The sequence below is a fragment of the Eublepharis macularius genome, chromosome 6 (genome assembly GCF_028583425.1).
Source record: "Eublepharis macularius isolate TG4126 chromosome 6, MPM_Emac_v1.0, whole genome shotgun sequence".
In the NCBI taxonomy this organism is placed as follows: Eukaryota; Metazoa; Chordata; class Lepidosauria; order Squamata; family Eublepharidae; genus Eublepharis; species Eublepharis macularius.
In genome coordinates this window covers 35580330-35590779 of record NC_072795.1, presented here as the reverse complement: position 1 = coordinate 35590779, position 10450 = coordinate 35580330, and positions in this window count along the sequence as shown.

Below are 10450 nucleotides of genomic sequence, written 5' to 3'. Positions count from 1 at the left end.
TGCAGCTGCCAGTCAGAGTAGACAATACTGATCTTGACCGACCAATGGTCTGATTCAATATAAGGCAGCTTTATGTGAAAAAATAATAGGACTAATTCCCAAGGAGTAGTCATGTAAGTCTGCTGCAGCTTAAATAACAAAGAATCTGGTGGCACCTTAAAGCCCACAAATATATTGTGGCAGAAGCTTTTGCAAGTTACAGCCCACCTCCAGATGCTTGGATACATTCAGTTGGCAGTAGAATGGCAAAGGAGCAATTGCAAAAACAGGCCAGAGGGCTCAGTTTCCTGGGACAAGGTGAGTTATGTTGCTGAGCAGGAATGAAAACAAGATCGAGACAAAAGAAGGAAAGGATTCACTGGGCATGGTTGTGGACCATTTCCAACTGTTGTGGAATTGTCAAAGGAGGATAATTCTGAAAAGTGTAAGAAAACCTGTAAGAAGGAACTGCCACTTTTCCTTCTGTGCTAACAATTCCAAGCCCATAACGAGTCCAAGTTTAATAGTATCAAATCTGCTTGTGAATTGCAACTTGGGAATTTCTGGAGCTTCCCTGGGAAACATTTCTCCTGAAATATTGCAACCTTTATGTCTATTGGTCACTGTTGAGGGAGGTTTTCTTACTGGTTTCTTTCAGTTTTTAGCAGCTAATTTTTTTGGAGGGGAGGTGAGTTTGGCCAGCGTAAATGACAGAAGGGTATAGCCTGCCTAGGAGAGCATATATCATGTTATATCTGCTGTGCAAAATGTTTGCCAGAGTTCATGATCGTGCAGGCAGAACTTACATGTGCATCGATGTATTGTCGAAGGCTTTCACGGCCGGAGAACGATGGTTGTTGGGGGTTTTCCGGGCTGTATTGCCGTGGTCTTGGCATTGTAGTTCCTGACGTTTCGCCAGCAGCTGTGGCTGGCATCTTCAGAGGTGTAGCACCTCTGTAGCACAGAGGTGGTGCTACACCTCTGAAGATGCCAGCCACAGCTGCTGGCGAAACGTCAGGAACTACAATGCCAAGACCACGGCAATACAGCCCGGAAAACCCCCAACAACCATCTTACATGTGCATGTTGACAGGTTATACTCAACACTTGCAGGAGTGGGGCAGACCTCTTCCTCCTGTATATTCACTGCCCCCAGATAGTAGCATGCATATGTGTTTCCCTACAACTATAAGTATATTGTATAGATCAGGCCTGGAGACCTTCTTCTGGGAAGCAGCCTTCCCAGAGATTTGCCTGATGGGAACCTAGAGGAGAGATTTTTCAGTCCCTCCTGCCAAGTTTGGAACTCCCTCCCACCAGGATTGGGAACGGCCACTTCCTTAAAAGCATTCTGGTTGGGTTTGAAAACCTGCGTTTCCTGAAGGACCATCAAGTTAGGACCAATCAGAAACGGGGCAGGGAATGGCATTATTGCAGTATGGTATTTTATTGCTGTTACGATCTCTTATTGACTTACTGTTTTTAACTGGACTTGTATTGTATCTTAATGGCCTTTTATTGGTTTTATTGTATTTTACTATGTTGTAAACCACCTTGGGAACGTTTAGTAGAAAGGTATCTACAATAACTAATTTCATATTTCAAATTGATAATTTTCATTTGTCAGTTGTAGACACAGTACGTCGAATGTCCAAGTGGTTCATAGATATCAAAGAAATTTACAGTCCGTGGCATTCATTCAGGAAACGCCAGTGGATTAAGGAAGAGTTCATTAACATTTAATAGGATGCCAGTCTACTGCCTGCTGTCACTGCTGCCTTGTTCATAAATCATTTTGTAATAAATCCTTCAACAAAACACTTACAGAAAAGGTGGAAGAAGATGTGTTACATTCGGTTCTGATTACTCACGAGTCTTTTGCAAGCCTGATGTTTCAAAATGCGTTTTCTGAGGCTTGAAAATGAGACAATGGCTCTCTGCTTCTGAAAGACGGCTACGCAGTACAATGCTGTGAATGAATGTGGAGGAGGTACAGGTGTATCCTGAATTTGTCATCACGGATTCCCAACCCAGTGAAGCCAGTGCAATTGCTAAACTGGAAGCTAGGGAGACTGTGGATCATTCAGGCAAACTCTTCACCACAGTTTCCTCATCTGGGGAGGCTTTGCACAGTATTTGGAAGGGGGGACAAGGAAAAGTAAAGGAGCAGAGCTACCAGTTTTTTGAGCTGCTAATATAACATTAGAAAAGGAACTTGTATGAGGGAAATGCAAGTTTTCTCTGCTTCCAGAAATGTATTTATTTTTATACACAGTTGTCCTGCTTTCCTCCCCAGTGGGAACCTAAAGCAGGTTCAGCATTGTGCTCCCCTCCTCCATTTTATCCTAACAAGAACAGCCCTACGAGGTAGGCTAGGCTGTGTGTGTGACTGGCCCAAGGTCAGCCAGTGAGCTTCCATGGCAGAGCGGGGATTTGAACCTGGGTTCCCTAGACCCCAGCTTGATGCTCAAACCACTACACTATGCTGCCTCTCACACCTTCCTTTTACAAGTGTTATGGCAGGTGTGCTGAAAGGGAAGAGCAGCTCGCTCATGTTTTCTCTCCCCATATGTTTCTCCCCACACCAGCTGGGAGGAGAAATAAGGAAGGCCTTGCTGACAGCAAGCTAACAGCTGAGTGACCTCTGGGCTAAGTTTTGTTCTCTGCTTGCAGGTTATTAATACCTGGGCAGGTTCAGAGGCAGGAGCCTGGGGGCCAGCTTTAGGCAATGTCATCACTGGGATCAGCCCAGGATGTTTTTGTTTTGTTTGTGTAATTCCATTATTTGCTTAAATTAATGGTTTTGTTTTGTGAGCCACTCCTGGAAGAAAAAAACAATGTACAAATGCCTTAAATGAATAATCTAGGTAGTGTACAAGCCTGAATAAATCTCAGTTGATAAAACAATTTTATTTTTATTTTACTTCATTTATACCCCACCTTTCCCTCAATGGGGACCCAAAGTGGCTTACATCATTCTCTTCCATTTCCCCCCTCACAACAACCCTGTGAGGCAGGTTAGGCTGAGAGTTTGTGACTGGCCCAAGGTCACTGAGTGAGCTTCCATGGCAGAGTGGGGAATCAAACCAGGTCATCCAGACCCTAGCCTGCCACTCTAGCCACTGTGTGTGTAAAGTGCTGACATGTGGTGACCCCTGCTGGAGCTTTCAAGGCAAGTGAGAAGCAGAGGTGGTTTGGCATTGCCTTCCTCTGCAGTGTCTTCCTTGGTGGTCACTCATCTAAGTACTGACCTTGCTTAGTTTCTGAGCAGAGATCCCAGGTCCCCTAGTGGGAGCAGGGAATCCCCTGCTCCCTTTGCCCCCCCCACTTACCTGGCTGGTGGGGGGGGAAGGTGGGGGAACAACCAGGAGTGATATCATCACGCCATTCCAGAAGCAGTTCTGTGCTCCTCAGTGGGCTGGTTTTGGCCCCACTGTAAGGCGTGAGAGCACTTCAGGGTCCTGCATGACAATGTTGTGCTGCCCCTGCACAATGATGTCACTTCCTGGAAGTGACATCATCACACCAGGACAGGCAAGTGCCAGATCCCTCCACTCCTGCCTGGAGAGTAAGGGGTCCTGGCAACCCTACTTCTGAGATCTGACGAGATTGGGCTATACCATGCCTCCTCTCCCACTCTGACCACTACACCACAAAAATTCATATATGCAACTTAAAGTGCTTTTCATCCTTCCCCTCACTGTTAGGGTACATGTGTGAAAAACCATTTCTGCCACATAAAAGCCGTTTTAGATGCGCTTGCCTGAGGTTTCTGAATCAATGTAGAGATATGCAAGAGCAGCATTTCGGCCTTCCCAGACAAGTGTGGTTTGGGTCAAAGCTACCATGTGCTGAGAATGTTCCAAAGGTTACTGGAGGACCCTGCTCTATGTAAATCCAGAGAGACAGGTCTGAATCTCCACTGTGCCATAAAAGCTAACTGAGCGACCTTGGGCCAGTCATATACTCTCATCCCAACGTACCTCACAAGGTTGTTGTGAAGATAAAATGGAGGAGTGGACAGGAAAATTATTTAGGCCACTTTGGATCCCAAGTGGGGAGAAAGGCAGGGTGTAAATTAAGGAAATAAACATTTACATTTTCTACGCTTCTGTAAAAGAAGATAAGTGGTGGTGGGGGCAAAGGGATCAGGAGCGGGGGATCCCCTGCTCTCACCAGGGGACCTGGGATCTCTGCTCAGGAGCTCGGCTTCTTTGGATTTGTAGCCAAAGAAGCAAGAGAACCTTGGCTAAAAAGGGCATTTTGCATGTTTAGCAAGCTTTTGTGACATGATACTGAAGGAATTTTAATAAATTTTGGTGCTCAGGCGTTTTTGTAGCTGATAAAGATTAATGTGCTAATGGATCTCCTATCAAGTAGGATCTGTCTCCTGTAATGAGTAAATCATGTTAAGAGTCTGAAAAGTCATCTTATGTTCATTGGCGTATAATTCCTCAAAAAACTCTATGAATGAAACACAATTTAGAGATTGGATTTACAGCTTCAGTTGCATATAATCCACACCACAGATGTCATAGGGGCTGGGAGGCCAGGGGTAAACAACAGCAGTCTAATTGTTCCTGGCATGAAAGAAGATGGAATAGCATCTACTTTTATGACTACAACATTGTGGTTGTGCGAGATGCGCCTCCATGTGTAGCTGCCAACACTACATGTTCAGTGCCAGTGTTTTGCTGCCCATATTAGCATATGCTGGTGTGTGCACACTTAAAAACATCAGTTGACCTTTATCACATTTCCTTCTGTTCAGGCTTAGCTGTAACCCCCAGGGACATGTAGAGTGCAGCAGGCTTTTTCATCAGATTCCCTGGTGTTAGATTTTTAGTGTGCAATCGAAATGTTTTGCCATGGTCCACTAGGATGGTTCTTAATAAACTGTTTTTCTAGCATACTGGTTTTATTATCTCCATAAAGGTCCAGGCCAGGTGTCTGACTACCTACTCTCTGTAACAAGGGATGGAAATGAGGATCAGAATTAGGACCCAACTATGTGTGATGTAGGAGATCCATGCCTAGATCTCCCAACTTGAAAACAGTGAGTCGGATCCTGTGATTACTTTTCAATATTTTTATCAATGATCTGGATGAAGGAGTGGAAGGGCTGCTCATTAAATTTGCTGATAATACCAAACTGGGAGGAGTAGCAAACACCCAAGAAGACGGAATTAAAATTCAACAAGACCTGAATACTCTGGAGAAGCGGGCAGCTGTGAATAGGATGCAATTCAAAGACAAGTGCACAGTATTACATCTGGGCCACAAAAATGGGAAACACAAATACTGGACGGGGGAATACAGTAGTATATGTGAAAGAGATCTTGGGGTAAGAGTGGACTGTAAACTAAATATGAGCAGTCAGTGTGATGCGGTGGCAAAAAAGGCCAATTCAGTCCTGGGTTGTTTCAAAGAGCCCATAGCCCCTCTCTATACTGCCTTGGTCAGGCTGCACCTGGAGTATTGTGTGCAGTTCTGGAGGCCTCACTTCAAAAATGATGTGGACAAAATCGAGAGCAGCGAGGATGATCAGGGGTCTGGAGACTGAGCCCTACGAGGAAAGGCTGAGGGCTATGGGAATGTTTAGTTTGGAGAAGAGGAGATTGAGGGGGGGCATGATTGCTCTCTTTAAGTATTTGAAAGGCTGTCATTTGGAGGAGGGCAGGGAGGTGTTCCAGTTGGCAGCAGAGGGTAGGACCCAAAACAATGGGCTTAAATTACATGCACAAAGGTACTGGCTGGATATTAGGAAGAACTTTTTCATGGTCAGAGTAGTTTGAAGGTGGAATCAGCTGCCTAGGGAGGTGGTGAGCTCCCCCTCACTGGCAGTTTTCAAGAAGAGGCTGGATAAATATTTGTCAGAGAAGCTTTAGGCTGATCCTGCACTGGGCAGGGGGTTGGACTAGATGGTCTGTATGGCCCCTTCCAACTCTATGATTCTATGATTAACGGATGCAAAGATTTTCTGCCCATTTCCCAACCCACATTTAATTCTCAGCCTCCAGTACCCACGTGGTGTAATAGCCACATTGGGAGGCTGCAGCAAAGGGGGCAAAATCGTGCTCAAGGGAGCCACAGTGGCAGAAGGGGCAGGAAGGGTAATTCTGTCCTGTCTCCCTCCCCACGGCAGGCTCCCAACTTGCACGACCCTACATGGGAATAAACTTTCCTGAGGTCAGAAAGGATTATTTTTATTCCATTTATTCTATGCCTTTCTCCCCAGTAGGGAAGCAAAGTGGCTTATCTCATTTTCTCCCCCATTTTTTCCTCACAACAAACCCTGTGAAGTAGGTGAGGCTGAGAGGTTGTGACTGGCCCAAGGCCACCCAGCGAACTTTTGCAGCCAAATGGGAAATAGAATTTGGGCCACCCAGATCTAGGGTTGCCAGACTGCAGGTGAGACCTGGAGATCTCCCGGAATTACAACTGATCTCTAGACATCAGAGATCAGTTCCCCTGAAGAAAATGGCTACTTTGGGGGTGGACTCCATGACATTATACAATCTCTGAGGACCCTGCCCTCCTCAAACCACACTTTACCCATTGTCAGCCTAAGTTTGATTGATATAAAGATTTAAACAGGTGCTGATTGGATGGCTTACCTGGACTGTTCATAAATGTACTGGCACAGGTGAAATTGTATCTGTATTGAATGATTACAGTTCTTTTCATTAGATGCTTCTTCAGTGGAAGGCACAAATCATTAAAATAATGGTTGGTTGCCTGATAGGCTTAATTTGGGATTCTTTCTAGATCATTTTCCCATTTGGAAAGCAAGGAGGTTACTGTGTCTCCCAATGTGACAACTCTGAACTAATTAGATTTATCACAGTGTGTTGTGATCTTTGCAAACAGCACGGGAATGATCTATGCCTGGGGGAACTCGAAGACAATTCTGGAGTCAGGAATCACAGATTTTATTCCTTCATAACCTCATGGACAGAGTTATTCCAGTGTTTTACATATTAATAGGGTTGCCAACTCTGGCTTGGGAAATTCCTGGAGATTGGGGGGTAGTACTTGGGGGAGGGACTTTGGTTTCTCCTAGATTGTATGGTATATCATAGAGTCTGCCCTCCAAAACTTCCCATTTCTCCAAGGAAATTGAGCTTTGTCATGTTTTAATTGTGGATGAACTCCAGCGTCCACCCGGAGGTTGGCAATGCTACATATTAAACGTTTGACATGCATGGTAATAAATTACCTGCTCTGCCTTTTTAAATGAGGAAGAAATGTATATTAGCAGTTGAGGAGGAAAACCCTAGGGGTACCAACCATCTGGAGAAAAAAAATGTCTTGCCTTTTTAAAATAATGGACAACTGGACTTTTCATTACCTGGCAAAGAACATCCCATTAAGCCTCTATTAAGTGTACAGGATATTTTTTCTCCAGGCTGTTGGCAACCCTATGATATCTTAAAGGAAACTAGCAATCCTAAGAACATTTTTCTGGAAGCTACTCCCATGTAATAGACCAAAGTAAAACACTGAATTGACCTGCTCAGGATTGCTCACAGAAGGATCACAAAATCAAAAAGAGTCCAGTAGCACCTTTAAGACTAACCAATTTTATTATAGCATAAGCTTTCGAGAATCAAGTTCTCTTCATCAGATGCCTGATCAGGCATCTGATGAAGAGAACTTGATTCTCGAAAGCTTATGCTATAATAAAATTGGTTAGTCTTAAAGGTGCTACTGGACTCTTTTTGATTTTGCTACTACAGACTAACATGGCTAACTCCTCAGAAGGATCACAAAATGCCAGATTACCTTTGAGCTGATTTTGAGAATGGAGGAACGACGAGTAAACCTTGGAAAGACTGGAGTGGGAAATGGATGTTGTGAGAAAGCTCAAAGGAAAGCTGCTTCTGTTTTTCCCCCATTGCTCCCAACCCATGGGGGAAAAAACCTCTTTGTGAAAGACTTCCTTAAACTGTTGCTGTACAGCAAAACTGAAACCGGAAGATTTAACTGGTTGCAGTGAGCAAAAATCCTTTTAGAAGCGGGACGTTGCTCATTATTGCATTACAGGAAGCCTGCCATCCGGTGGTTTCCCAACAAAGCGAATCATTAGCTGAACAGTTGAACATCTTGATGTTTCTGTTTCCTTTTAAAACATTGGTCCTTTAGTCCTCTTTGTATAATGAGGCAGTAACAGATTCATTGACCTGGATGGCCCAGGCTAGCCCAATCTGGTAGGATCTTGGATTGGCTCTGATTAAGTCCAACATCTCTATGCAGAGGCAGCCAATGGTAAACCACCTCTGAATGTCTCTTGCCTTGAAAACCCCATGGAGGGCCACCATAAGTGGGCTGGGATTTGACGGCACACGTACCCATACACTTTGATAAGCTGGTGTAAATTACACTGTTGGTGTAAATTCTCCCCCCCCCCCTACGCTTATGAATGCATATGCACAGAGAGCAAGCTTGTCTACCTGGTTCTTACTTATTTCAGAAACGCTCATGGAAAAGAAGACCTAACTGCTAAAAACATCTTTAATACATTTCAAAGTATTCTAACAGGATATTCTTACTGTCCTGACACACATAGGATGCTTCAATATGGCAACAATTCTTCATATAGTGCTCATTGCCACTGAGAAGGCAGAGGCACATGCAGTGGCAATGAAGCATCTAGACAATGACTTTCCCTGCATTTCCCTTGTCTCAGCTTTCTCTGGCCACAATTTACTCATCGCATCACCAGTAGGTTTTTTAAAAAATCAGCCATTGATAGAGCACAATAGTGTAATTAATTACAATGCGCCATTGCCATAATCTAGGTGGACATTTCCAGCTTTCATTTCAAAAGAAAGTCTTCAGCCTTTTTCACTGTGGACATAGAAGAGGTGCATGTTTCCCTCTATAATGAAAATGGCTATACGTACCTTTAAAACAAATGAAAACTGAGAATTCAGAGGAGTTAGTAGATCATAGTAACAGATTGTTATAATTTTATTGCAGCAGCTGCCAGTTGCTTTAAAAAGCTGTCCGATGGCACAGGGGAGGGTAGCGGCAGGGGGCTGAGGCAAGGAAACTGATGTCAACGAGGGTGGGACTTTTAAAAAATGAGCACTTTTCTACACATGGCATGAACGATCTTGCTAGATGAGTCCAGCATCCTATTTTACCCAACAGCGAATCAGTTGTCCCACAAACCCATTGCCCTGGAGGGTCATAGAGGCCAAGGCCACCCCCTGACATTTCCTCCTAGCATTTATATCTGAATATAGATGTTCTGTTTTCCATCTAATTGCGGCTAGTAGCCACTGATGAACCTAAGGATGCATTGACAGCAATCTTTCCAAAAACTAGGTTTGGGAAATACCACATTAAAGCAGGGGAAGACCTGGAAATTGGACAATTAGGGGACAGCACCATCTGGATGTTCCAAAAAAGTCCCATTCCAGTTTGGATGCCTAACTACTGCAAAACCTCTATGCTGAAGCAACCATTTCCCATGGCTTGACAATGTATTCCTGCAGCCTGCTTGAAAAGTGACGGTGGAGAGGCAAAGAGTACAGCTTTCCATATTTCAAGGTGTTGTTTTAAGATGTGGTGCAGCCATGGAAAACAGCTACACATGTTTAGCTGCACACCATCACAATAACTGCACCGGCGTGCAATCTGAGCACCTGAAGTTGCTTTACGTGGGCTATTGCATTATTTAGATGAGTCCCTGTGAAGTCCCAAGGGAAGCTCTTTGCATTAAATCCATAGTTTGTTGCCCAGCTTTGCTTTGTGTCATCATCACCCTAGAAATAAGCTCACATCAGCAACTGGTTATGTGGTCATTTTTGCCTCTTTTACCAGAGTCTATATTGGAATCGTAATGACTTGTCATGACTTGTGAGGTTAATTTGTAGTTCTGAGCGCCACCTTGTGGATTATTTTACAACACTCAGTGGTCTCCCATCCAACATTTTTGTGGCTGTGTGACGCCCTTGCTCTAGTCATCTGAAAATACTGCTCTGCGGGAAGTTGAATGCTGTGCTTTTGTAGTTGTGTGGTATCTTGAAGCCTGGATTTTATACGTTGCTCATGAATGGGAGCTGGTGGGTGATATAACATGAGTTGAAGAAAGGGATTACCTGGATTTCCTTCTTCCTAATTCCCCCTTTGTGTGTGTAGACCATGACTGATCAATCAGTAAAACTATAAAATGCTTCGCCTTGTACTACTTATTCCAAAAAGTTATAAAAATGACTAATTTTCAACACATGTAGCATAAGGTTGCCCACCATAAATATACAGAATTTTTGCATATTCACCAGTTTCCAGATTCTTAAGAATGAACATATGTTTAAAGTGTATATATCCTTCTCCACTAGCAGATTATGCTCATTTTAGCAATACTAATTTCATCCTGTCTTTTCAATTAAGTGTCTAAGATCTCCAAGAACACTAATTAAAGTATTATTTTATGATGGCTTGTCATATGGTTTTATTCAAG